Below are 25,796 nucleotides of genomic sequence, written 5' to 3'. Positions count from 1 at the left end.
TAGGGAACCCTGAGGGTTAGGACAGATTTTCTTAGGGGCTTTTCAAGAATCAAGTAAGTGGATAAACTAAGCTAGTATTTTATGAAAAATATGTATATTGTTATAGCATTTGGTTTCAGGAAAATAAATATATTTATATATGATTTATATTTTGGAAAATATTGTTGAAAATGATGGTATGTTAAATATGCAAAAAACTTGTTAGTGTGGTATGAGTAGAAATGGATATGAAATACTATTTTCTGGGAATGTGTTAATGATACGGATCTTTATAATAAAAAATTGGTGTACAGTTTGAGATTTTGATATATTTGCTGGCGTACGGGTTGAACTATGTGGTTGATTTGCCGGCGTACGGGCCGAACTATGGATGTGATTTGCCAACGTACCGGCTGAGCTATGTATATGATTTTTCATCGTATGGGCCGAGCTATGGATGTGATTTGCCAGCGTACGGGCTATGCTATGGATATGATTTGTCGGCGTACGGGCCGAGCTATGGTAAAATCTGAAATACTGGCGTACCGGCCGATGATTTTCATAATATATGTATATATGAAAATTGATATGATTGATTTGATAATTAATGATATGAAATATCTATGTATCACAGTTTCAGTATATGTTATATGATATCAGAACCTGGTTGGCTTGGTTTAGGCTAGCACTCGCACGGTACCGTTGCTATGTGTCCATGGTCATCATGATCATGATATTTGTGTTAACGCCATTGTACGGAGTGGTGTGAGATTGGATGGTCGATATGGTTTTTAAGAAGTGTGTGAGCGCCCTTGGTGTACGGATTAGGTCTGGCAGACCCATCAGACTTATAGACTGTACTTTTAACTTGGCAGTGATCGGCCAACCATTGTCAGGTCCCGCCTTTGGGTCACAGAACCCAGTCATGTGAGGGTAATACATGACAACAGCCAGCTAACCTACCAGGATTGTTTTTGTATTATTATTATATGAGATGATATATGTTTATGGAAATGCAGTATGTTCTGCCATATTTTAATGATATATATGTTTTTACCAGATTTGACATAACTGTTTACTAATTATGTTCTATATGATATATGTATAACACGGAATACTTATGTTGCCACACACTAGTATTAGTTTATTTCCCTTACTAAGAGGTGTCACACCCCAAATTTTATAAACATTTCAGGAGCCCCTAATAGGAGAGCGGGTAAAGCCCCGCTGATCTAGTACGATTGATCTGCCCTTCCAGAAGGGTAAGCATTTTGATAGGGTCAGATGTATTTTGTGGAAATGGCCCTATGACATCTTTTGGGTTGTGTATTGTGTACATATATATATATATATATATATAGTGATTGTAGTAACTCTAGTATTGTGGTGTATGGTATAATAAGGTGTTTATGATTTATGTTTCCTGCTGCTTAGGCTTCTGCATTGTGTTTCTGATGTATTCCTGGTACCCACGGGTCTAGGTGGATTATGATTTGCTGAGTTTTGTGATATTGTATTATATTATGAAAAAAAATAATATATGTGGAAATTAAGTAGGTCGTCATAGTTTGGCATCAGAGCCTAGGTTGCTAGGTTCTGTAGACTTTTGAATGTAACAGAAACAATACTAGAGTATAGGAAATGATTTGAGGTTTTGTTCTATAGTCTAGAGGTAGGACTTCCGTGGTAGTTTCTATGTTTTTCCTGGGGTGACGATTTTAGGAAAACCATAGTAAGCTATTATCGGGTTGTGTTCCTAGAATATAGGACTGGGGATTAGAAATAAGTTGAGAGTGTTGAGATAAGAGACTAGGTTAAGCAGGTAAATTATAAGGATAGGATTTTTGAGTTGCATTTGTTGTTTTCAAGATGGATCTAGGAGGAAGTAGTGTCCATGCGAGTGACAGTAATGGAGCAGGGCCTTCGGGTGCAGCTGGGACCGAATCTGACGCGGTATTATGTAGCGTGGCTTAGAAGGTCATGGCTAAGATCGCTAGGAGCTCGAGGGAGTAGGGTGGTCCATCTGCAGGCCATGGGTGCACCATAGAGAAATTTACGAAGATGAATCCTCCGACATTCTCAAGTGGAGTCGATCCTGCAATTGAGAACTGGATGCAAGAGACCGAGAAAGTTTTGGCTGTGTTGGAGTGTACTGAGGAACAGAGAGTCCTCTTTGCCACCTATAGACTGACGGGAGAGGCCGAGAGGTGGTGGACTATAGTGAGACTATTGGAGCAGCAAAGGGCGACTCCGATAGCCATGACATGGGACCGATTTAAAGAATTGTTCTTTGATAGATATTTTCCAACTACTGTTAGAGAGGCTAAGGTAGAAGAGTTCTTGAGTCTGAAGCAGGGACAACTATCTATTCTGCAGTATGCGGCATGTTTCATTGAGTTCTCTCGTTTCGCCTTATATATTGTTCCTGATGAAGTAAAGAAGGCGAGGCAGTTTGAGAGAGGCTTGAGGCGGAGTATATTGAAGCAGGTGGTGGTGCTGCGGATCCAAGACTTTGCTGAGTTAGTCGATAGGGCAGCCTTGGCAGAGATTGGTGAGCATCTTGATGCAGAGGAGTAGGGACAGAGGAAGAGGTCTACATCTACTGGCTACCAGCAGGGTCATAGACCGGGTCAGTGGAGGAGAGGAAACCATGGCAGAGGGCGGAGACAGGAGACGGGAGGACGTGAAGTGCAGGCGAGGTAGGGTCCTCCAGTATGTCAGACTTGTCTTAAGAGACACTGGGGAGAGTGTCGAGTAGGAGGGGTGGTGTGCTATCACTGCGGCAGAGCGGGGCATATGGTGCAAGACTGCCTTACACCACCATATGCAGTTCCAGCTCCTAGATCATACCAGGGAGGTTATCAGGTGCCACGTGGGGGCCAATAGAAGAATATGGCTCCAGCTAGGGTGTTTACCTTGACACCGGGTGAGGCTGAGATGATAGGTGGCGTGGTGACAGGTATGGTTATTACGTTTTTTTATAAAGTTATTGCATTGTTTGATTCAGGAGCTATACACTCGTTTGTGTCTTCGGGGTGTGTAAAATTATGTGGGGCTGAAACACAACCATTAGATGTTGAATTGTTGGTATCTACACTAACTGGGTTAGTAGTGAGGTGTAGTAGGGTGCTCCGAGGTTGTCCAATTGATATCCAAGGAAAGACTTTGTCTGTTGATTTGATAGTGATAGACATGCATGAGTTTGATGTTATATTTGGCATGGATTGGTAGCAGCTAATTTTGCTAGCATAGATTGCAGAGCACGAGAAGTGATATTCAGATCTCCAAGGGAAGCAGAATTCAAGTTCGCAGGGTCACGAGTGCAATCCCCGCCTCAGCTATTTTCAACTATTCAGGCTAGAAGACTATTGCTGAGTGGTTGTCAGGGGTTTGTGGCTATTGTGAAGGAGCTGTCAAAGAATGAATTGAAACTTGCTAGCACGCCTATAGTAAAGGAATTTACAGATGTTTTCCCAGATGAGTTACTAGGCTTGCCACCCGATCGTGAGGTAGATTTCCCTATTAATCTACTTCCAAGTACAGCACCGATTTCTAAAGTTCCTTACCGGATGGTGCCAGAAGAATTGATAGAATTGAAGAACCAGTTGCAAGATCTACTTGACAAGGGCTTCATACGACCTAGTGTATCTTCGTGGGGAGCTTCAATTTTATTTGTGAAGAAGAAAGATGGGTCTATGAGGATGTGTATAGACTACAGGGAAATCAATAAAGTGACAATCAAGAACAAATATCCTCTACCCTGTATCGATGATTTTTTTTACCAGCTCCAAGGTACACGGGTGTATTCGAAGATTGACCTCAGATCCGACTACCATCAGGTAAAAGTGAAAGCAGAAGACGTCTCGAAGACGGCCTTCAGGACCAGGTACAGGCATTACGAGTTTCTTGTTATGCTGTTTGGTTTGATGAATGCTCCTGTGGTATTTATGGACCTGATGAACAAAGTCTTCCACCAATGCCTAAACCAATTTGTTGTTGTTTTTATTAATGATGTACTGGTCTATTCAAGGAGCTATGAGGAGCATAAGACGCACGTGAGGCAAATTCTTCAGATGCTTCGGGAAAAGAAGTTGTACGCCAAGTTCAATAAATGTAAATTTTGGCTTGAGAAGGTTGTGTTCTTGGGGCATGTTGTGTCCGGAGACGGTATTTCTATCGATCCTAGTAAGGTTGAGGCCGTAGTGAATTGGGCTAGACCAAGGAATGTCCAGGAGATCAGGAGTTTCTTGGGGCTAGCTGGGTATTACCGCTGTTTCGTTGAAGGATTCTCAACTTTATCAGGGCCTTTGACATGACTGACTAGGAAGAATACCAGATTTGAATGAGATGATAGTTGTGAGCAGAGTTTTTAGGAATTGAAGCAGAGGCTAGTCACAGCACCAATACTGACCATCCTATCTGGGGGTGAGGGTTATACTTGAAGGGACTTTATTGTGTATTGATGTAGCATGGCAGGGTAGTGGCTTATACGTCCAGGAAGTTGAAAGAATATGAAAAGAACTACCCTACACATGATCTTGAATTGGATGCAGTAGTACACGCCTTAAAGATTTGGAGGCATTATCTGTACGACAAGCGGTGTGAGATCTTCTCCAACCATAAAAGTTTGAAGTACTTTTTCACTTGAAAGGAATTGAATATGAGGCAGAGAAGGTGGTTGGAGCTAATTAAGGATTTTGATTGTACCATCAATTATCACCCAGGGAAAGCAAACATGGTAGCTGATGCATTGAGCAGAAAATCTAGGGAACTGGAGTTGGCGTCTGTGGAGATCTAGTATTCGATGATGATGGATCTAGAGAGACTCGGCATCGAATTAGTTGAAAATGGTTCTCAAGCTCACATTGCTAGTTTAGTGGTGCAACCTATTATGCAGGAGAGAATTAAAGCCGCCTAGAAGGAAGACCCAGAGTTAGCAAAGGTGATAGATAAAGTACAGAGTGGTCAGGGGGAGGAATTCAGTATTGCAAACAATGGAGCTTTGCGGTTCCGTTCCAGATTATGTGTTCCTGCCGATATTGAGATCAGAAAGACTATTTTAAAGGAGGCTCACGGATCTTTGTATACAGTTCATCCTGGTAGTACAAAGATGTATAGGGATCTGCAAGAGTCATACTGGTGGAGTGGTATGAAGAGAGAGATCTCCGAGTATGTAGCCCAGTGTCTGACGTGCCAGTAGGTAAAAGTTGAGCACTAGAGGCCAACAGGGTAGTTGCAGCCATTATTTATCCTAGAGTGGAAGTGAGATCATATATCTATGGACTTCGTATCAGGACTGCCGATGGCACTACATGGCTAGAATGCCATCTGAGTGATTGTTGATCGTTTGACTAAGAACGCCACTTTTTACCTATAAAGATCAGCTACTCCCTTAACTATTTAGTGGAGATCTACATTCAGGAGATAGTTCGCTCTCATGGGGTGCCAGTATCGATTGTGTCAGATTGAGACTCGCGTTTTACATCACGTTTTTGGAGGAGCCTACAGGATGCACTAGGGTCTCAGTTATCATTTAGCACGACATTCCATCCTCAGTCAGATGGGCAGACTGAGAGGACAATACAGACATTAGAGGATATGCTCCGAGTGTGCGTATTGGATTTTGGGGTAGTTGGACTCAGTTCATGCCATTAGTAGAATTTGTGTATAATAACAGCTATCAGACCAGCATTGGCATAACACCATTTGAGGCTCTATACGGTAAGAGATGCCGTTCTCCTTTATTTTGGGATGAAGTGGGTAAGCGGCGAGTAGTGGGACCAGAGCTTGTTTAGCAAGCACATGATAAGGTTCGGCTTATCAGAGACAGGATCAGTGCAGCTCAGAGCCGATAGAAAATTGATGTTGATAACGCCGCAGGAATGTGGAATTTGATGTTTTTGAAGATAACTTCGTTGAAAGGGGTTATGCGATTTGGGAAGAAGGGTAAACTTAGTCCTAGGTTTATCGGTCCATTTGAGATTCTAGATAAAGTGGGACCGGTAGCCTACGGGCTAGCTTTGCCACCTGTATTGTCCAAGATCCATGACGTATTCCATGTTGCTATGTTAAGGAAGTACGTCCCAGATCCTTCTCATATCATCAGATACTGTGAATTAGAGCTCAATGATTCACTGGTGTAAGAGGAGGTACCAGTACAAATTCTGGATAGGAAAGTGCAGGAGTTACGTAACAAGGAGATTTCCTCAGGTAAAAGTTTTGTGGAGGAATCATGCGATAGAAGAGGTTTCTTGGGAGTCTGAGGAGCAAATGAAGAAGAGGTACCCACAACTATTTCAAGAAATTTAGGTAGTTAATTAATATTTTTTTTTGCAGGTACATGTAATGGTTTAATTAGGGTAACATTTTTAGTTTTTGGAGAATTTTTCTTTTGTATATGTAATCTCCTAGGACTCAAAATGTAACCACGGTATTCCTCCGCCATAAGTGAGGGTAAGTAATAAAATAAGTAGACCCTTTTCTTGTTAAGGGATGATGAGTTGCGTGAAGAGTAAATTTTGATGACAAAATTTTATAAGGAGGGGAGAATGTAACGACCCGATGAATAATGATATTTTATAAGGAGTAGCATCAGCAGCAGCTGCATCTGCTGCCATGGCCAAGCTCTCTCTCTCTCTCTCTCTGCCTTCTTATTTCTTCTTTTGCTTTATGTAGTTATTTTGTTTAAGAGTTTATAAAGTATTGATGTTGTTTTCTCTCTTATCTTTTATTTATTTGTTCTTAAACAGGATATAAATATGATTTTAGTTCTTTTCCTTTAGTATTTAATTTTTTTTAGTTATTTGTTTAAACAGATTAAGTTAGGATTGGTTTGCTTAAAGCTTGTTTCTTTTTATCTGTCGTTATCGTTTATGTGTTAAAATTTTGTTCATTTTGTGATTGTGGGTTGAGTCCTTAATTTGGTTAAAGATTTGATTTTTATTGCGCGCGTGTGTGTTTGGTCGAGTTTCCATTGTGTGTTTTTAATTCCATGTTCTAGGTTGCCATTTTTAATTAACGCGTGTCTCAATGTTTCCTTGAGTAGATTAGTGTTTCCGTTTTTGCTCTCAATTTCAGTGTATGTTAGGTTTAGAGTTTTAATTTGAGTGTTATTTAATTCGTTAGAAGTGAAATTGAGCAATCTTGAAAATCTCGAATCTGAACCGAGTTTAGTAACCTTTTTGTTTTCGATTGGAGAAATGTAAAATTTGAGATTAAAACGCATTCCCTGAGGAGACGATCTAGCCATTTGGCTGAATATTACATGACGTAACTTCTATACTTGGGATAGCTTCCGAGCTGCTCATTTTTTGAGTGAGTCAAGTTTTTGGCGCCGTTGCCGGGGAATGTCGGTCTTAGTCAGAAATTTGCATTTTTTCCATTATTTTTGTTAGTTTTATGAAAAAGAAAAAAAATAGAAAACAAAAACAGAAAAAAAAAGGAGTTTTGCAAGGGTCTGTCCCATTTCAACTCCCCCCTCCGACTGTTATTCTCTGTGACCTCTTCTGGTTCAGAATACGGCCAGTGAGCTTCTCGGGCAAAAAAATGATATCCAAACTGGTTTCCGACGACTGAGCATCTCCGGGTGGGGAAATTCTACTATATCTCAGCTTAAATCGTGCAAAGTGTGTGCGGTCTTTGCTGTCTCAAGAGAAACATCGTGTATTCTGTCTGGTGTTGACGCTTGTACATGCGGAGGACGCGGTTAGGTCGCCCCCATAAGACAAGGCAGTATTCATTCGTTTTTGTCTAAGATGTCCAACTACGTGCTTATCTCATTAATGGTGTCCCTGCAAGTTATTATTATGATCGAGCTGAGTTTAGCATAACTGCTGCTGGAGCACTGTTACTCCATATATGATTATTGCTATCCTCCAGAATTCTGACACGACGTACGAGACTACGTGAGCATCCGTTGTCGCTGGTATTGAGGCGGAGGAATATCTGGGTAGTTTGGTGGTTCAAATGCATCACCACCACTAATTGTGCTGATAGGGTGTGCAGTCATGGGCGCCTGAGTGTATCGCGTGTTGCACTGTGGGACATTGTCAGCTAAGTAATCAAAGAATGACAATACTTGATCTGGATCCTCGCTGACGGGTTCTCCATTGCACATGGTCTGGACAAAATACTTGCAATCAGGGGTAAGAGCAGTATAAAAATAATTAGCTCCATGAGTCAAACTCGTGATATGGGTAAGTATTTAACAGAACCTTGAATCATTCCCAGCAAGCCCCAAATGTCTCGTCATCCTGCTGCACAAAATTAAGAATCTGTTCCTGCAAAAATTGAGTTTTCTGTGAGGGACAAAATGCATATAGGAATTCACGCTCCATATCAACCCAATTAGTGATAAAGTGAGGCCTCAAGGAATGAAACCAGATCAGTGCCCTACCCTGCAAAGTAGCAAGAAATAAATTCAGTCTAATAGATTCGTCAGTTCTAGCATGAGAGAAAAAAATGTTGCAGGTTAACTCAAACTCTGTTAGATGCTGATAGGTGTACTTAGATTCCGACTCGTAAAACTCGGGTAGCAATGACGTCCTCCCGCGTTGCATCATGAAATTAAGCTCGTCATAAGGCAAAACAGTGGAGGAGGATGCAGTGGCATATTCAAGCTGCAAAAAGTCCATTATCGTGCGCGGTGCAGGTGTAGCCATTTTTCAAACCTCAATTTTTTTTTTCTATTTTTGTTTTTTTGTTTTTTTTTTTGTTTTTCATAAAATTAATAAAAATGACAGGAAAAACGCAAATTTGAGACTAAGACCGACATTCCCCAGCAACGGCGCCAAAAACTTGACTCACTCGAAAAATGAGCAGCTCGGAAGCTATCCCAAGTATAGGAGTTACGTCGTGTAATATTCAGTCAAAGGGCTAGATCGTCTCCTCAGGGAATGCGTTTTAATTTCAAATTTTACATTTCTTCAATTGAAAACAAAAAGGTTACTGAATTCGGTTCAGATTCGGATTTTCAAAATTTTGGAGATTTAAACAAAAACTTAAATTAAAGTCCTAAAACTAACATGCTTCAATTTAAAGAGTAAGGATGGAAACTCTAATCTACCTAAGGAAACATCAAACCATGCGCTAATTAAAAATGGTAACATTGATCATGGAATTAAAGCGCGTAATGGAAAATCAATCACACACACGCACGCAATAAAAATCAAATCTTTTACATGAACCAAAAATTATGAACCAAAATCACAAATTAAACGCAGACAAAATGCTGAATTTTTAACATGAGCCAAGAACTCGAACCCAAAGATCAAAACACAACAAAAACCTAAATTTAACAAACACAATAAAACTGTTCCTTTTTTTTTTTTTTGTATTTTAATTTTTTCAAGAAACCGAACTAAACCTTAATCAATAATAATAATAATAAAATTAAAAAAAATAACTCAAACAAATAAAAAAAAAAGTATAAATCTAATGCTAATATCAATTGAGAAGAGAAAGAAAGTAAATAGAATTTAATACTAATCATCCAAAGATTCAAAACTTCAAAACATGAATAGAAATTTTACTAAAATTTAACAATAACTAATTAAAAACAAGAGTAAATAAAGAGAAAAGGAAAGAAGAGGGAGAGAGAGAGAGAGAGAGAGAGAGAGAGAGAAACAGGGCAGCTTGAAGGAGTTGCAGCAGCAGTGGTCTCGAGTTCCAGCAGGGCTGCTGTGTTGGCCGTGGGAGTGGCTCCACTGGTGCTGTCTAGTGCTCGCAGTAGGAGTTGGTGTTGCAGCAACCAGGGGGCTGCTGTGTTGCTGCTCTGCTGGAGGGGAAGAGTGAAGTCGAGAGCATGGCTGGGTTGGGGCTGCTCGGGTGCTGGAGCTGGGAGTCTGGTGTTCAATTGCAGTAGAGGGGAAGTCTCGTGGGCTGGTTGATATGGCAGGTCTGGCTGGGACGGAGAGGAAGGGGGACTAAAGGAAAGAGGAGATACAGAGGGCTGAGAAAAGAGAAGAACAGAGGGAGAAGAGAAGAAAAACAGAGGAACTTTCGGGAGAGAGCAGAGGGAGAGAAGGGCTAAGGAAGAGAGAAGGGAAAGAAGAAGAAGAAGAAGAAGAAGAAGAAGAAGAAGAAGAAGAAGAAGAAGAAGGCTGGGGGCAGCGCCCAACAGGAGAAAAGAAGGAGAATAGGAAATTTAAATAAAGTAGAGGGGAGGCTTGCCCTAGACCCACGACGTGGATGGCTCAACCTGACCCAATTGGAGCAGACCCGGCTTGCATGGCCGAGTCACATCACATGTCCTTATATATTTTTTTTCATTTTTTTTGTTCTCTGTTCATCACTAAATCTGACCCTTTTGGAGTCTATTTCTCACAAAAGTCAAAACACAAAAGTTGTAAATAATCCTTTTTTCTTTCTCCAAAAATTTGAATTGTCTCAATCAGAGTTTGGACGGAAAAGTTATAAATGAAATACGGACAAGTGTTGGTTTTGGTTTCCTGGAATTTTCCAGCGATAAAATATTACCAAAAATTTATAAATTGCACAATAAAACTCAAGAATGATAATTTTGGCACTTTATTCAAATATTGGACAAATTTGGACATTTAATTAAAAATATAAGCCGTAAAGTCTGGATAACAATGCCCAATTACGCAATTTTGACGCGTAATCAGTGGTGCAGGTGCAGCCATAACTTCCTCAAAGAATTGTTCAAACTGATTACTCAAATAAAATTCACAATCACTTGTAAAAGTAATAGGAGAACAATCAGATTTGGCGTTCTGTGTATCACTACTGGTGTTAAGTGAAATTTTGGACAGTCTATTCGAATTATCTCGGACTGAGGGCATCAAACATCAATGCAAACAGCAGAAATTCACCAACACAGCAGCAAACAAGTATTATCAATTTTTTTTTTCAAAATTTTCAATTTTTTTATTTTTATTTTTTATTTAATGGAAAATAAAAAATAATTGGAAAAAAAATTGAAATTAAAACTGGCACTCCCTGGCGACGATGTCAAAAACTTGACTCACTCGAAAAATGAGCAGCTCGAAAGCTATCCCAAGTATAGGGTTCTGTCATATAATATTCAGCCCAAAGGCCGAATCATATCATCAGGGAATGCAATTTTATCTCAATTTTTACGTAATTCTAAGTAGAAAATAAGAAACAAAGGGGCACTTAAAACAGTTCAGATTTGGGTTTTCTGGATTGTTTGAGATTTCTTTTGATAAATGAAATGAACATGCCATTTAAATTCTAAGTCCTAACAAGCACCGAATTTAACAACGAGAAACACTGAGAAACGTAAATCCTATGTTAAACAGGCAAGAATTGAAACACGCATTGAACTTCAAAATAAAAACGAAAGACGATAACTTTTCTACGTAATTAAAACACGCAATTCTAAAAACTCAACCAATCACAAATTTAAATAAAAACTAATTTTAATGTGATCAAGAACTTAACAAAATGCAAATTAAAAACTAAACTCTAATAAAAACCAAATACAAATTAAAAGTTCTAAGATTTTAATTAAAAACGTCATTTTGATAAAAACAATATTAACTTAAATAATTATTCAAAAGAAAAGAGAGAATGAAAGAGAGAGAAGAGAGACAATAATTTTAAAACTGAACATTCAATATAATATTAAACTTAAACCGACATCAAGGTAAATACAAGTAGCAAAACTAATTAACTAAATAAGAAAAAAAAAGGGAATGATTAAACTCAACAAAGTTACTAAGAAATAAATCCCAATCGAAAGCTTAAAAAAAAAAATACTAAACTTCAATACTTGATTAAATAAAAATAAATTCCAACTAAGTATTTAAATGACATTCAAATAAACTAAATAAAGATAATAAAAAAAGAGAGAGATGAGAGAACAAATGGGAGAGAGAGAGAGAGAGAGAGAGAGAGAGAGAGAGAGTAGAAGAGCAGAAGAAGCACGTAGCTGTTTGGAGCAGGAGCAGGAACAGGGCAGTAGTTCAACGGCGAGTTCGGCCTCCAGCCTCCAGCAGCACAGCAGCAGCAGGTTCAGCCTTCAGTCTCCAGCAGCAGCAGGGGGATGTGGCTCTCAGGTTGTGGTTGCTGCAACAGTAACTGGGGAGAGAAGCTGGAGCTGGGATGGTCTTCGGTTGGGAGACTTCCACGACAGCATGGAGGAAGGGCAGCAGGCCTTGAGCGGCTGGGGAGGCTATTTACAGCAGGGAGCAAGGGAAAAGAAGGAGGGAACAGAAGAGAGGAGAAGGGAGAAGGGAAGGATAGAAGAGAAAGGAGAAGAGAGAAGGGGAGAGGGAAGAGAGTTAGGGAAGAGAGAATGAGGGAGAGGGTGTGGCCCATCAAAGAGAAAGAAAGAAAAATTATATATAAGGGAGAGTGGGGAGGCTACCCTATGCCCAAGCAATCGGACTCCAGACCTGGCTTCATGGCTTGGTCAAATTAGGTTTGTATATATATTTTTTCTTTTTCTTGTTTCTTCTTTTTTTCCTTTTTCCGTTTCCTAGCGAACAAGAGCGACTGTGATCATCTTAGAGCATGTATCTTTCGAAACTTAAAACACAAAAGTTGTAGATAATTTTCTCGTCTTTTCACAAAATTTTGAATTGTCTCGATCGAAGCTCGAACGAGAAAATTACGTGCATATTACGTTACAACGTCAGTTTTAGCTTCCAATAATTGCCCTGCGATAAAAAAAATACCCAAAATCCATAAATGTCTAAATAAAACCCAAATATTATAAATAAGATACAATGTTAAAATATTGAGAGTAATTAAGTATTTAATTAAAAATATAAGCCTCAATGCATGAATTAAAGCACCTAATTATGTAGTTTAAGCGTGTAATCAACTAGTGTTAATCTATTCCATCTTAGTGAGATGTGTCTCACCCGTTATACAATTCCTCTTTTTCAGGACCTCCGCATGATTGAGCTTAATGAGCTCGGGGTTGGGTTTGTTGGCATAGTACTTTTATGAGAGGGTACAGATTTTGGTTGCATTTTTGGTTTATGTTTTTTTTAGTTTTCTAAGATATATATATATATGGATACTAAATGTTGGGAAATACTATTTTGGGATGTTTATATAATACTATGGTATATTATTAAGGATGTTTATTTATTTTTCCGCTGTATGATTGAGGTTATGTTAACAGACACAGGTGATTGGATCACATCACACCTTGGGCCCCACTTGGCTGGTTCAGGGTGTGACAGAGTGGTATCAGAGCTTTAGGTTATTTGGTTATGTAATTTCTAAGATGGATTAATACTAGAGTATAGGATCGAGTTAGGATGAGGATAGGAATGGGTAGATTAAGATACTGTTAGGAATTCTAAGTTGTTTTTTGTGGTTTGGAGGCAAAAATCCTTTGACAGACTTCTGTGATTTTCTGATTCAGTCGTGAGTTTCAAAAAACCACAGTAAATCCATCAACGGTGATGATTCTGAGCACTGACCTCGATTTTCAGTGTTTATTGATTTTCCAGTTTAATATTTGTATCACGACTAGTGCGAACATTGTCATGGCACAAGAGTAGGTAATAAGTTTATATTATGAGATAAGCAATAACTATTTTTGGTTTTAGATTAATGTAACTATTTGTAGTTATAAAGTATATTGGAATATGTGTATGGGGTGGTTCGTTAATAATAGAATCTAAATAGAATTATCAGTTCACAAATTTTGAGGATGAAATTCTTTTAAGGAGGGAAGAATGTAGTAATCCGAAAAAAAAAATAATAATTAATTAATTAATTAAACATTATTAAATTGAATCAATTAAATTAAGTTATTTGATGGTTAAATATATATATATATATATATATATATATATATATGCCTAAATGTATAAGGATCAAAGTATATGTATATATATAAAGGAAGCTTAACCTGTAAGCTGTAGGATTGAAATTGAAATTTGGTTTCAATTAGAAATAGAAGCCCCAATGGTCACCACTCTCTTCACTCTCCGTCTCTCTCTCTCTCTCTCTCTCTCTCTCTCTCTCTCTCTCTCTCTCTCTCTCTCTCTCTCTCTCTCTCTCTCAACAAATACTCGATTGATCGGAAAATGGAAAATACCATTGGGTTCCATTCTCTGCCATCGTCAATCCAACTGGAGTGGATTTTTCGTAGGAGCATTGCAGGCACAACTCTTAGGGTAATGTAAACCCACTCTCTCCTCAAATTCTCTTAAATCTCCAGCCTAACTGATGATCTGAAACCACGACGTGGTTCTTGGAGTGTTTCTCTACAAATCTAGTGGAGTGGATTTTAGAATTGGGTTTTCCAAGCACCAATCCAAGGCTAAGATAAGATTTAGGAAATTGAGCAAATTTGTGGTTTTTGGAAATTCAATTATTTATTTGAAGTTTGTGAGTTTAGGAAATATTAAAATAATATTTTATTTGGGGTGGAATTGATAAATTAGGATTTATGAATTTAGGGTTCGGGTGAACGATTTGGGTATAATTTCGAGATTCCTACAGACGTAGTTCAAGAAACCAGGTAAGGGGAATGGATTAAACCAGTAGTTTTTATGAATTTACCGGTTTAAACGGAAAATATAGGTGTTTATAAATGTATATGATTATCATGTGAGTTTTAAAAGGAAAGCCAACCATTTGAACTATGGTTTTGGAGCCTAGGGTTATAGTTATTATTTGTGAAAATGGAATGATTAAAGTAATGTGTTTTCTAGAAATTATGGGAATAATTTGATGTGTATCTTCAGTAAAACGGATGATGAACATGGGTTGGCTTTTGTTATTTCAAATGATATAATTATGCGTATTACTTAAATGGAGTGGCATGAGTAAAATGAAAATACTAAATTGAGTTGTGATATATATGTATGTATGACATGTTGGGAAATATTGAAATGTATCGGGATTATATTGCATGTGTATTGTTATCAGAGTAGGATATGAATGTTAACTTGCAATGTATGATTTGAGAACTCTGGTGGACCATAGTGAGGCACAATACTGTTGCGTATGATTTTTGGCATAGATTAGTGCACCCACACGTCTTAAAGAGAGTGTGGAAATGGGATGGTAGATTGTGCTGTGTAGGGTAGATATTTCCCCTAGAGTCTAGATAAGTGTGGGAAAGCTAATCTGACTTACAGACTGAAGAGGTTGTTTTCTTATTTAACTCTAGTGGGTTAACTAGGGTTAAGTCCAACCTTTGGGTTGCACAACCCGTCATAAGAGGAAGCATGACAGTGATTATCCATCTGGTAGTGAGTTTTAAATGCATAATTATTTAATTTAACCAGTGCATAATATGAGAACAGAACATGTGAATGCAAATGTGAATACAGAGTAGCATGAAATCAGAGTAATGTGAAATGTGAGTGTGAAATATGGATGATATGAAATGTAGAAGTGTGAAATCAAAGTAGCACAAAATCAGAGTAATGTGAAATGTGAAAGTGAACTATATGATGTGAAATACTAAGAACATGAAAAGATGAGTAATACAGAGATAACAGAGACAGAGTAAAGTAAATATGTATTATATATTGTAGTATTATAGGTATTTGGGGAAAAGTATACTCTCTTGGTTTTTTGAGAAAGGCGAGTGCCCTGATTAGTATCTAATGTAGCCATATTGGGATGCATAACATATTAGAGTAGAGGGAAGCTACTTGTATGGGCAGGTAATCTTCCCTATTCTCGAGAACTTCTGCTTGTAAACTTTTGTGTGAATATGTGTGTATACGAGATAAACTATCCACCTAAGGGCTTACTGAGTAAAATAAGTGCCCTGATATGCTTCAGTTGTAACTATAGGTTGCATAAGGTATTAAAGTAGAGGGGTGTTACTTGTATGGGTAGGTAATCACCCCAATCCTTGGGAACTCTCGTTGGTAAAATATTCTGCATGTGTGTGAGTAGGGATAGAGAATGGTTTCATAATTGTGATAATTTTGTAAATGATGATTATATATTTGTACACAAACCTCATAATAGCCACACACTAGTGTTAATCTATTCCGTCTTACTGAGATGTGTCTCACCCATTATACAATTCATCTTTTTCAGGACCTCTGCGTGATTGAGCTTAGCGAGCTCAGGGTTGGGTTTGTGTGCATAGTATTTTTGTGAGAGGGTATAGATTTTTGTTGTATTTTTGGTTTGTGTTTTTTTTTTAATTTTCTTATATATATATATATATATGGATACTGAATGTTGGGAAATACTGTTTTGGGATGTTTATATAGTACTTTGGTATATTATTAAGGATGTTTATTTATTTTTCCGTTGCATGATCGAGGTTATGGCATCAGACACAGGTGATTGGATCATATCCCACCCTGGGCCCCACTTGGCAGTTTTGGGGTATGACATTGTGCACACCATGACATACATTAAACTCCCCACAACGCTAGCCTAAGGGACCTTTGACATGTCCTTGATATCATCATCTGTACTTGGGCATTTAGCAGTAGACAATTTAAAGTGACTAATTAGAGATGTACTTACCGATTTAACATCAGTCATGCTGAACCTTTCCAACACCTTCTCCACATAACCACCATGAGATAACCACAACCTCCCTACAGTTTTTTCCCAACGAATCTCCATCCTAAGTATCTTCTTGGCTGGACCAAGATCCTTCATATCAAACTCTTTACGCAAAAGATCCTTTAACTAATTTACATTATTTAAATCTTTCGCATCTATTAACATGTCATCGACATACAAGAATAAGAAAATAAGAGAACCATCATCAAGATTATTCACATACACGCAATAGTTATACTCACCCCTATTGTAGCCTATCTTGATCATATAGGAATCAAATCTTTTGTACCATTGTCTTGGAGACTGTTTCAGCCCATAAAGAGACTTCTTCAACTTGCAAACTAAGTGTTCTTGCCTTAGTTCACTAAATCCCTCCAGTAGTACCATATAAAATTTGTTCCTCCAAGTCACCATGGAGACATGTTGTCTTCACATCCATTTGTTCCAAATACAGATCACAATGAGCTAGTAACACCAACACTACCCTAATGGAAGTGTGTCAGATCACAGCTGAAAAGATTTCATTATAATCTATTCCCTTTTTCTGTGAGTACCCCTTTGCCACTAACGGTGCCTTGAATTTCTCTCCTACTTTTTCTGAAACTCCTACCTTCTTCCTATACACTCATTTTCAACCTATCGCCCTCTTCCCATTTGGAAGATCCACCAACTCCCAAGTTTGATTCTTATATAGTGATTCCATTTCCTCAATTATAGCACTCATCCACCTACTTTTCTCCTGGCCGTGCACTGCCTCTTGAAAAGTTATTGGATCTTTGCAACTAGTAATGAAAGCATAAGATACTAACTCTTCAAACCCATACCTTGGCGGTGACCTAATAGTGCGCCTAGATCTCCGTATAGGAATATTGTCGACTTGCTGGTTTCCCGAGCTAGAACTCTCTGCAACCGGAGGAACAAAATCATTATCATTTCCCTAAGTTTCTAACTCCACCTACACAACATATTCGTCTTTGCTCCAGTTTTCTGGCTCCTATTTCTCTTCATAAAATTCTTAAGTATGCTTTACCATGATTTTCTCATTGAAAACTACATCTCTACTGATCACCACCTTGTTTGTCATTAGATCCCACAGCTTGAACCCCTTCACACCCTTTTGATATCCCAAAAAGATGCAGCGTTTAGACTTTGTGTCAAGCTTCTATCTCTCCTCACTAGACAAGGGAACATAGGCTGGAAAACCGAATACCTTCAGTCTGGAATAGTCTACTGTATTTTTGGTCCATACCTCATCTGCCACTTTCCTTTCTAGTGATACCATTCGGTCGACCGATGCATTTTTAACATGCCTGGTTCGGTCGCCCGAATCCCTTCCACACTTAAGACTTAGGTCCTATTTTTTAGTATGGTTACGTGCAGGGACCTAGGATCTATCTAAGGTCATTTGAGATTTTTAATTAAGCCCAAAAACGTGGCGTCGGTCGACCAAAGGTTGATCGAAGTCTTGTCTAAGGTCTTTTGGTTATCCTACGGTTTGTCTACGACATTACTGAGCTTACAGTCCTACCATGCATACAGATGCATTAATTATTTCAGACCTTACATTATTATTACAGACTCAAAAGATAAAATGAAATATAAAAGTACAACTTGAAATAGAAAAGGGCTTCATGCTTTCCTCCTCGGAAATTCCATGGATTGCATCGGGGTATGCTCGTTTATGTACTCCTTACGACTTCCAAATTGCATCATCATCATCATCTATGCTAAATGAAACATAAACCTGCTCAAATACTCAATGCACACAGATGAGATACTGTGGTTTGTTATAATCAAAATAGGGATTTAACTAAAAAGTCAATAGTTGTGATTGAACTCGGATTTGCACAGCGGAAATTAAACATAGCAATTAATGAAGAACAAATATGGGACACACACACACACAGCATATCCAAAAGCAAGAACAACAATATAAATATTTATGTGGTTCGACAATGCCTACATACACGGGAGCAATCGGTAAAGTTTCATTATGTAAGTGTAAAAAAACATACAATACAATCACTCTTACAATGATCTTCCTCCACTACAAAATAAAAAAAAAAAAAACAAGTTTTTAGTGACGAAAGTATTAATGACGAATTCAATTTCGTCACTAAGAGTGGGTATTAGTGACGATTTCAGCAACTGTCACTAACATTTTCGTCACCAAAAACCGATTTTCACGCTCAAACTATCGTAGGAAACCATTTTTCACACGAAAATTATCTCGGGAAAATATTAGTGATGATTATGGGCTATTCATGACGAATTCAATCTGTCGCTTTTTGTGACGATTAAGTAACCGTAACTAATAGTATTTATTAATAAATAAAAATAATTTAGTTAACACTATTAGTGATGGTTGGGGAGATTCGTCACTAATAATAGGGTATTAGTGACGGTTTAGATTCGTTACTAATAGTTTTTTTATTAAAAAAATGTGAAAATAATATAGTTAATGTTGAGCTTATAAGGCTTAAAATATTGTTTTGATGATAACAAATAAGATGAACTCAACATATTTGGTTAAGTGATGATATTTCAAGATTCAAGTATGTGAACACAAGGTCAAATGCTTACAAGGATCATTCAAAGCTTATGTTCCAAAGAAAGATGATCAAATAAAGCTTAAAGAGTCAAAATATGGATGTTAAAGTGGACTTGCTAAAAACTTAAAGTATATTAAAGCTTGAAGACAAGAAAGAGCCAAAGGAAGACAAAGCTAAAAGAAAGGACTCAAAGCAAGGATATGCATGAAAACTCCAAGAGCTAAGTTTTAAGAAAGTCTTTATGTAAGTACTTTAGGTAAGACTCAATATAAAAATGATAAAAGTTCTTTAAGACAAGTTAAAATCTAAGAAACCATTTTTATAAAGACCTTGAAATATGTTTTCTAAAGTTAAAAATTATAAAGGTCTCAAATATAAAATGGTTTTCAAAGTCAAATTCTTTATAAAAAAAAAAAAAGAGTTTTTGAATGCCCAGGCGCCTACCGAAACCTCCCAGGGAACTGCCCATTTTGTGTTTTTTAAGAACTGCTGGTGTTCTAACTTTTGAATTTGAACTAAGACAGGTGCTTGCCTTGTCGTGCCAGGCGACTACGACTCGAACAGTATTTTAAAATACCAACAGGAATTATTTTTAAATTAGTTTCTTGGGCTCCAATTCTTTTACAAACTTGACCAACACTCCAAGTAAACTTGGGGAGTAAGGATTTAACTTTTTAAACTCTATAAATAGCCCCCATGACATGGATTTTAATCACCAAGAAATACTAACAGTAATCAAAGAATTCTCTAGTGCTCTCAATTCACTAAAGTTCTCTTGCTAACATCTTGCTGCACACTCAACTGAGTTCTTGCTGATTCTCACACCGAAATTGTACTTTGAAAGTCTAAATGTTTCAATCAAAGGAAAATTAATTTGGTGATATAATTTCATTGAGCTTCAATTATCTTATATTAAATTTACTTTGAAGTATATTGTGTTGATTGTTGTACTAATCTGCTCTTTGTGAGAGTGTCATTGTACGCAACCATTGTTTCTTGTTTCTTGATGATTCTAGGTTGTTGGATCGTTGACCGAGCATGGGGTATCGCTTGAAGAGGTCTTGCTCTAGCCTATTGAAGGAGTGACCAAGCATGGGGTATCGCTTGGAGAGGTCTTGCTCTAGCCTATTGAAGGAGTGACCGAGTGTGGGGTATCACTTGGAGAGGCATTGCTCTAGCCTACTTAAGGAGTGTTTAAGCATGGGGTATCGCTTGTAAAAGGTTTGTTCTGCCTGGAAAAGAACGACATAGTGGAATCCTTTGGTGATATTGGCCAAATGCGAGGACATAGGCTGGGGATAAGCTGAATCTCGTAAAAACTCTTCTCTCTCTCTCTCTCTCTCTCTCTCTCTCTCTCTCTCTCTCTCTCTCTCTTTCCCTTACTCTTTAAATTCCAGCATACTTATAAACTGCTTGGATGTTTTAAATTTCATGATTATAAATACTATGTAGTTTGGAAATTAAATAAATTGAAGTTTAATTTATTTCTGGGATTGTGAAAACCGAAAGGGAGTACGTTGGTTGAGCTATAATTTGCAGAAACCATAAGGGAGTACGTTGATTCATTAACACCCAAAGACTCTTTAACTAAAAGTTTATTTGAAGTCTAAGCTTTTGGAAAGAGTGTTGGATTTTAAATTGTGTTTCATATTGAGAAAACAAATTCATTAATGAGGATTGAATCAAATTCATATACACAGGGCTGCAAACAAAAAAAATACCCTAAATTCTTGTAAAAGTTGAGAATTGCCATAGAGTTGCATAGTATATCTTGTTTTGATCATTTTGGATGAATTGAATTGTTGGAAGAAAATCTAAAAATCCACAAAGTATACAAGTTACCATACTTACTGTAACGCCCCAGAAAGTGATAGGCTTGGAAATAAAATAAAATTTAAAAGTTACCATACTTACTGTAACGCCATCATCTGAAATGCTGAACTCTGGTTCCTGACCATCCTGTACCTTTCCCATAAGCTCTATTAGTTCTACATCATTCCTCTGAGCTACTTTAATCCTCTTTTGTAAAGTCGGCTGCAAAACCAAGTCAGCAATGAACGCCTGGTGATCTCCCTCTACCAACTCCACACCAAGCCTCTCTAGATCCATCTAAATCGGATGCTGAATCTCCACTGCAGATACAGATGAATCCATTGATTTCTGACTCAAAGCATCAGCAACCACATTAGCCTTTCCCAGGTGGTAGCTGATAGTGCAGTTTTAATCCTTTATTAGCTCCAGCCATATTCTCTGCCTCATATTTAATTCCTTCTACATGAAGAAATACTTTAAACTCTTATGGTCAGTAAATATCTCACACCTACCCCCATATAGATAGTGCATCCAAATCTTCAGCGCGTAAACAACCGCCGCCAACTCTAGATCGTGGGTAGGGTAGTTCTTCTTATATTCTTTCAACTGTTGTGAGGCATTGGCTATTACTCTCCCCTGCTGCATCAATACACATCCGAGCCCTTTATGGGGCGCATCACTATAAATTACGAACCCTTCTTCTCGTGAAGGAATCGTCAACACAAGTACAGTAATGAGTCGTTGCTTTAACTCTTGGAAACTCTGTTCACATTCATCAGACCACTCAAACATTGCTCCTTTCCTGGTCAATCTGGTCAACAGGCCTGACAATCTAGAGAAGCTCTCAACAAACCTGCGGTAGTATCCAGCCAATCCCAGGAAACTCCTAATCTCATGCACGTTCTTTGGTCATACCCAGTCTACTACCGCCTCAATCTTACTCGGATCAACAGAAATACCACCCTTGGAAGTAATGTGTCCAAGGAAGGTAACTTGTTCCAGTCAGAACTCACACTTCTTGAGCTTCGCATATAGCTTCTTCTCTCGCAACACCTGCAACACTATACTCAGATGCTCCTCATGCTCCTCTGGACTCTTCGAATACACCAGTATATCATCAATAAATACTACCATAAACTGATCTAAGTACTGGTGAAAAAGCCTGTTCATAAGATCCATAAACACTGTAGGAGCATTCGTCAATCCAAATGGCATAACTAGAAATTCATAGTGACCATACCGTGTTCTGAATGCCGTCTTTGAAACATCTTCTGCCCTGACTTTCACCTGATGGTACCCGGAGCGTAAATCTATCTTCGAAAAGATTTTTGTCCCCTGTAACTGGTCAAACAAATCATCAATACGCGGGAGCGGGTATTTATTCTTTATAGTTACTTTATTTATTTCTCGATAGTCGATGCACAATCTCATTGAGCCATCCTCCTTCCTTACAAACAAAACCGGTGCTCCCCAGGGTGACACACTGGGCCGAATGAACCCCTTATCTAACAGCTCTTGCAACTGCTCTTTCAATTCTTTCAGCTTTGTCGGTGCCAGTCTATATGGCACCTTCGAAATTGGCAATGTCCCCGGAACTAGGTCAATAACGAACTGTACCTCACGATCAGGAGGTAGTCCCGACAAATCCTCGGGAAATACATCAGGAAAATCCCTCACCACTGGGATATCCTCCACCCTCAATTCCCCTTCTGATACAGCTTTCATATAGGCTAAATATCCCTAACAGCCTTCTGATAGCAATCTACGCGCCTGAATAGCAGATAATAACTGAGGTGGGGTGCGCACACGTGATCCCACAAATCTGTACTCCTGTCCCTCTAGAGGTCTGAACACTATCACTCTCTGATGGCAATCAATGCTAGCATAGTGGGCAGCTAGCCAATCCATGCCCAAGATTACCTCAAACCCATGCATGTCTAAAACCACCAGATTAGCTAATAAAGACCTCCCCTGAATATCCACTGGATAGTCCCTGAGTACCTTTCTACATACCCCTATGGTCCTAGTTGGCATAGCAACAGATAAACTAATTTCTAACTGCTGAGGCTCAAACCCACACAATTTAACATAATATCGGCCGATAAATGAATGCGTCGCCCCAGAATCAAATAAAATAGTAGTTTTAAATGACAGTATTGAAACAGTACTTGTCACCACATCTCCTGCCGCCTCAGCATCTCCTGGCGTCAAAGCGAAAACTCTGGCTGGGGCCATATTCCTCTGCTGGCCTCCTCGTGGCGCCTGATAACCTCCTTGGGCAGGTCTAGGAGCAGTACCAGTCTGTGTCGGACACTCCCTCATCTAATGTCCTAGCTCCCCACACCTGTAGCAGATACCTCGCCCAGCACAACACTCTCCCTGGTATCTCTTCCCAACAGATGGGCACGCTGGAGATGGCTGCACACCCTGGAAAGCACGATTCCCGGTCTTCTGTCTCTAGTCCCTATAATAGCCACCTCTCTTCCACACAGCACGATCGACTCCCTGCTGGAAACCAGAAGGTGTAGACCTCTTCTTCTGCCTCTGCTCCTTAGCCTCCAACCGATCACCAATTTCTGCTATAGTGGTTCGGTCAACCAGCTTGGTGAAGTCTTGCAACTTCAAAATCGATATTTGCTTATAAATTTCTCTCCTTAAGCCTCTTTCAAACTGTCGTACCTTCTTCGCCTCATTTGGAATAATATACGGGGCGAAACGAGATAGCTGGATGAACCTCGTCGCGTACTGCTGCACTGATAGCTGTCCCTGCTTCAGATTCAGGAACTCCTTAATCTTAGCCTCCCTAGAAGAGGCTGGCAAATACATGTCGAAGAATGTTTCTTTAAACCGTTCCCACGTCATCTCTACAGATACAATCCTATGTTGCTCTAACAATCTCACTGCTGACCACCACCTCTCGGCCTCTCCAGTCAATTTATAGGTGGCAAACAACACTCTCTGCTCCTCTGAACACTGCAGCACTGCAAATATCTTCTCCATCTCCTGCACCCAATTCTCAGTGATTGCAAGATCTGTTCCCCCTGAGAAAGCTGGAGGATTCATCTTTATGAACTTCTCTATCAAGCTACTGTGGCCTACAGACGGACCACCCTGTTCCTTCGAACTCCTAGCAATTTTTGCCATAACCTACTGTGCTACGCTGCGTAAGACTGCATCTAAATCACTACCCGCAGTGCCTGAGGGTCCAACACCCTCACTCCCACTGGCATGGGCACTATTTCCACTAAGGTCCATCCTGAAAGAAGAAATAACTTAACTCAAACCCTCTTTTCCTACGTGTATCCCCCAACTCATATAGTATATTCTCCTAATTAACTTATCACTCCTGATCTTAATTCAAGGTTCAATCCTGCAACCTAGATACCCAACCCAACGATAGTTTACAATGACTTTCCTAAAATCGTCACTCCAGGAAAATCATACAAACCACCACGGAAGTCCTGCATCTAGACTACAAAATCAGACCTCAAATCCTCGTATCCTATACTCTGGTATTATTACTGCTGCACTCTAGAGTCTACAGAACCTAGTATCCTAAGCTCTGATACCAAATGTAACATCCCTCAATTTCTTAACATAAAATATCACAATAAATAAAATGGTCAACCCGAACCCGTGGGTAGCGGGGACACTTGTCAAACACAGCGAAAAACCTAGCAGCAGTAAACATAAAATCTCAAACATCCAATCATAAAACATAATACCAGAGCATTCTATACATCAATATACTGTTTGTATGTACAATCTCCAAAAAGTCAAAATAACACTAGAACTATACAACAAAAATCTCCTGGTCCTAATTCAATGCTTACCCTTCTAGTAGGGAAGCTCCAATCACTCAATGGAAGCTCTAGCCCGTCGGTCTCACTAGATTTCCTGAAAATCATTTAATGTTCGAGGGTGAGACACTTCTCAGTAAGGGAAAATAAACTAAATATAGCTGTATGGCAACATGAATATTTAAGGTACATATACGTATACATATGCAGTACATTTCATAATTCTGTAAACATCCATCATATCGTACTAGATAAACATATATTTTCACATCTGTTAATAAATCATAACATACATAAAATCATCTGTTATAATTGTAGTACTGTAACAAACCCAGGATAAATAGTTAGCTGGTGTCATGTATTACCCCCCATTACGGGTTGTGCAGCCCGAAGGCGGGACCCGACAATGGTTAGCCGACCACTGTCGAATCAAATATGTCTGTAAGTATGATGAGCCAGCCACACCCTGGTCCGAACTGCCAGGTGGACGTCCACATTCTACTGAAAGCCACATCGACTATCCATCTCTCATCCCCTCGTGGGATGGTTAGCACTAATCTGACGTAAATATCTGATCTACACATATAGCTACGGTACCGAGCCCCTGAACTAAACTAAACTAATATCTTGGTGGTGATAACATATAATACATGATCATATATATAACATCATTATGACCTCGTGCTGAAAATATAGTAATTACGACCTCGTGCCGAAAACATAAATACATGGCCTCGCGCCAATAACATAAATACGGCCTCGTGCTGATAACATAAATATGGCCTCATGCCGATAACATAAATAAATGGCCTCGCGCCAATAACATAAATACGGTCTCGTGCCGATAACATAAATATATGGCCTCGCGCCAATAACATATATACGGCCTCGTGTCGATAACATAAATATATAGCCTCGCGCCAAAATTGTTTCAGGTATATATATTCTGAAAATACTTCATTTATCATATAATCGTCAAAACCATCACAACATAATTCATCTTTTCATAATACCTAAAAACATGTTACGTTCATAAAATTTTTCAAATCATAATACATTCCACGTAAAACAATATTCATGCCACACATGTGTTGTAAAAAAAAAAAATTATACTTCATATTCTAAAATCGTGAATTCCTTACATCTCATACATACATAT

General features: G+C 38.7%; 1 pseudogene; it reads right to left on the bottom strand.

The window, feature by feature from the left end:
- LOC131149462 (alpha-amylase-like) overlaps positions 1–25,796 on the bottom strand; it is a 43,757-nt pseudogene that overhangs the window by 15,033 nt on the left and 2,928 nt on the right.

The sequence above is a fragment of the Malania oleifera genome, chromosome 1, assembly GCF_029873635.1.
Source record: "Malania oleifera isolate guangnan ecotype guangnan chromosome 1, ASM2987363v1, whole genome shotgun sequence".
Lineage (NCBI taxonomy): Eukaryota > Viridiplantae > Streptophyta > Magnoliopsida > Santalales > Ximeniaceae > Malania > Malania oleifera.
Note: the sequence above shows the minus strand (reverse complement) of the source record. Positions and strands in the feature narration are given on the sequence as shown.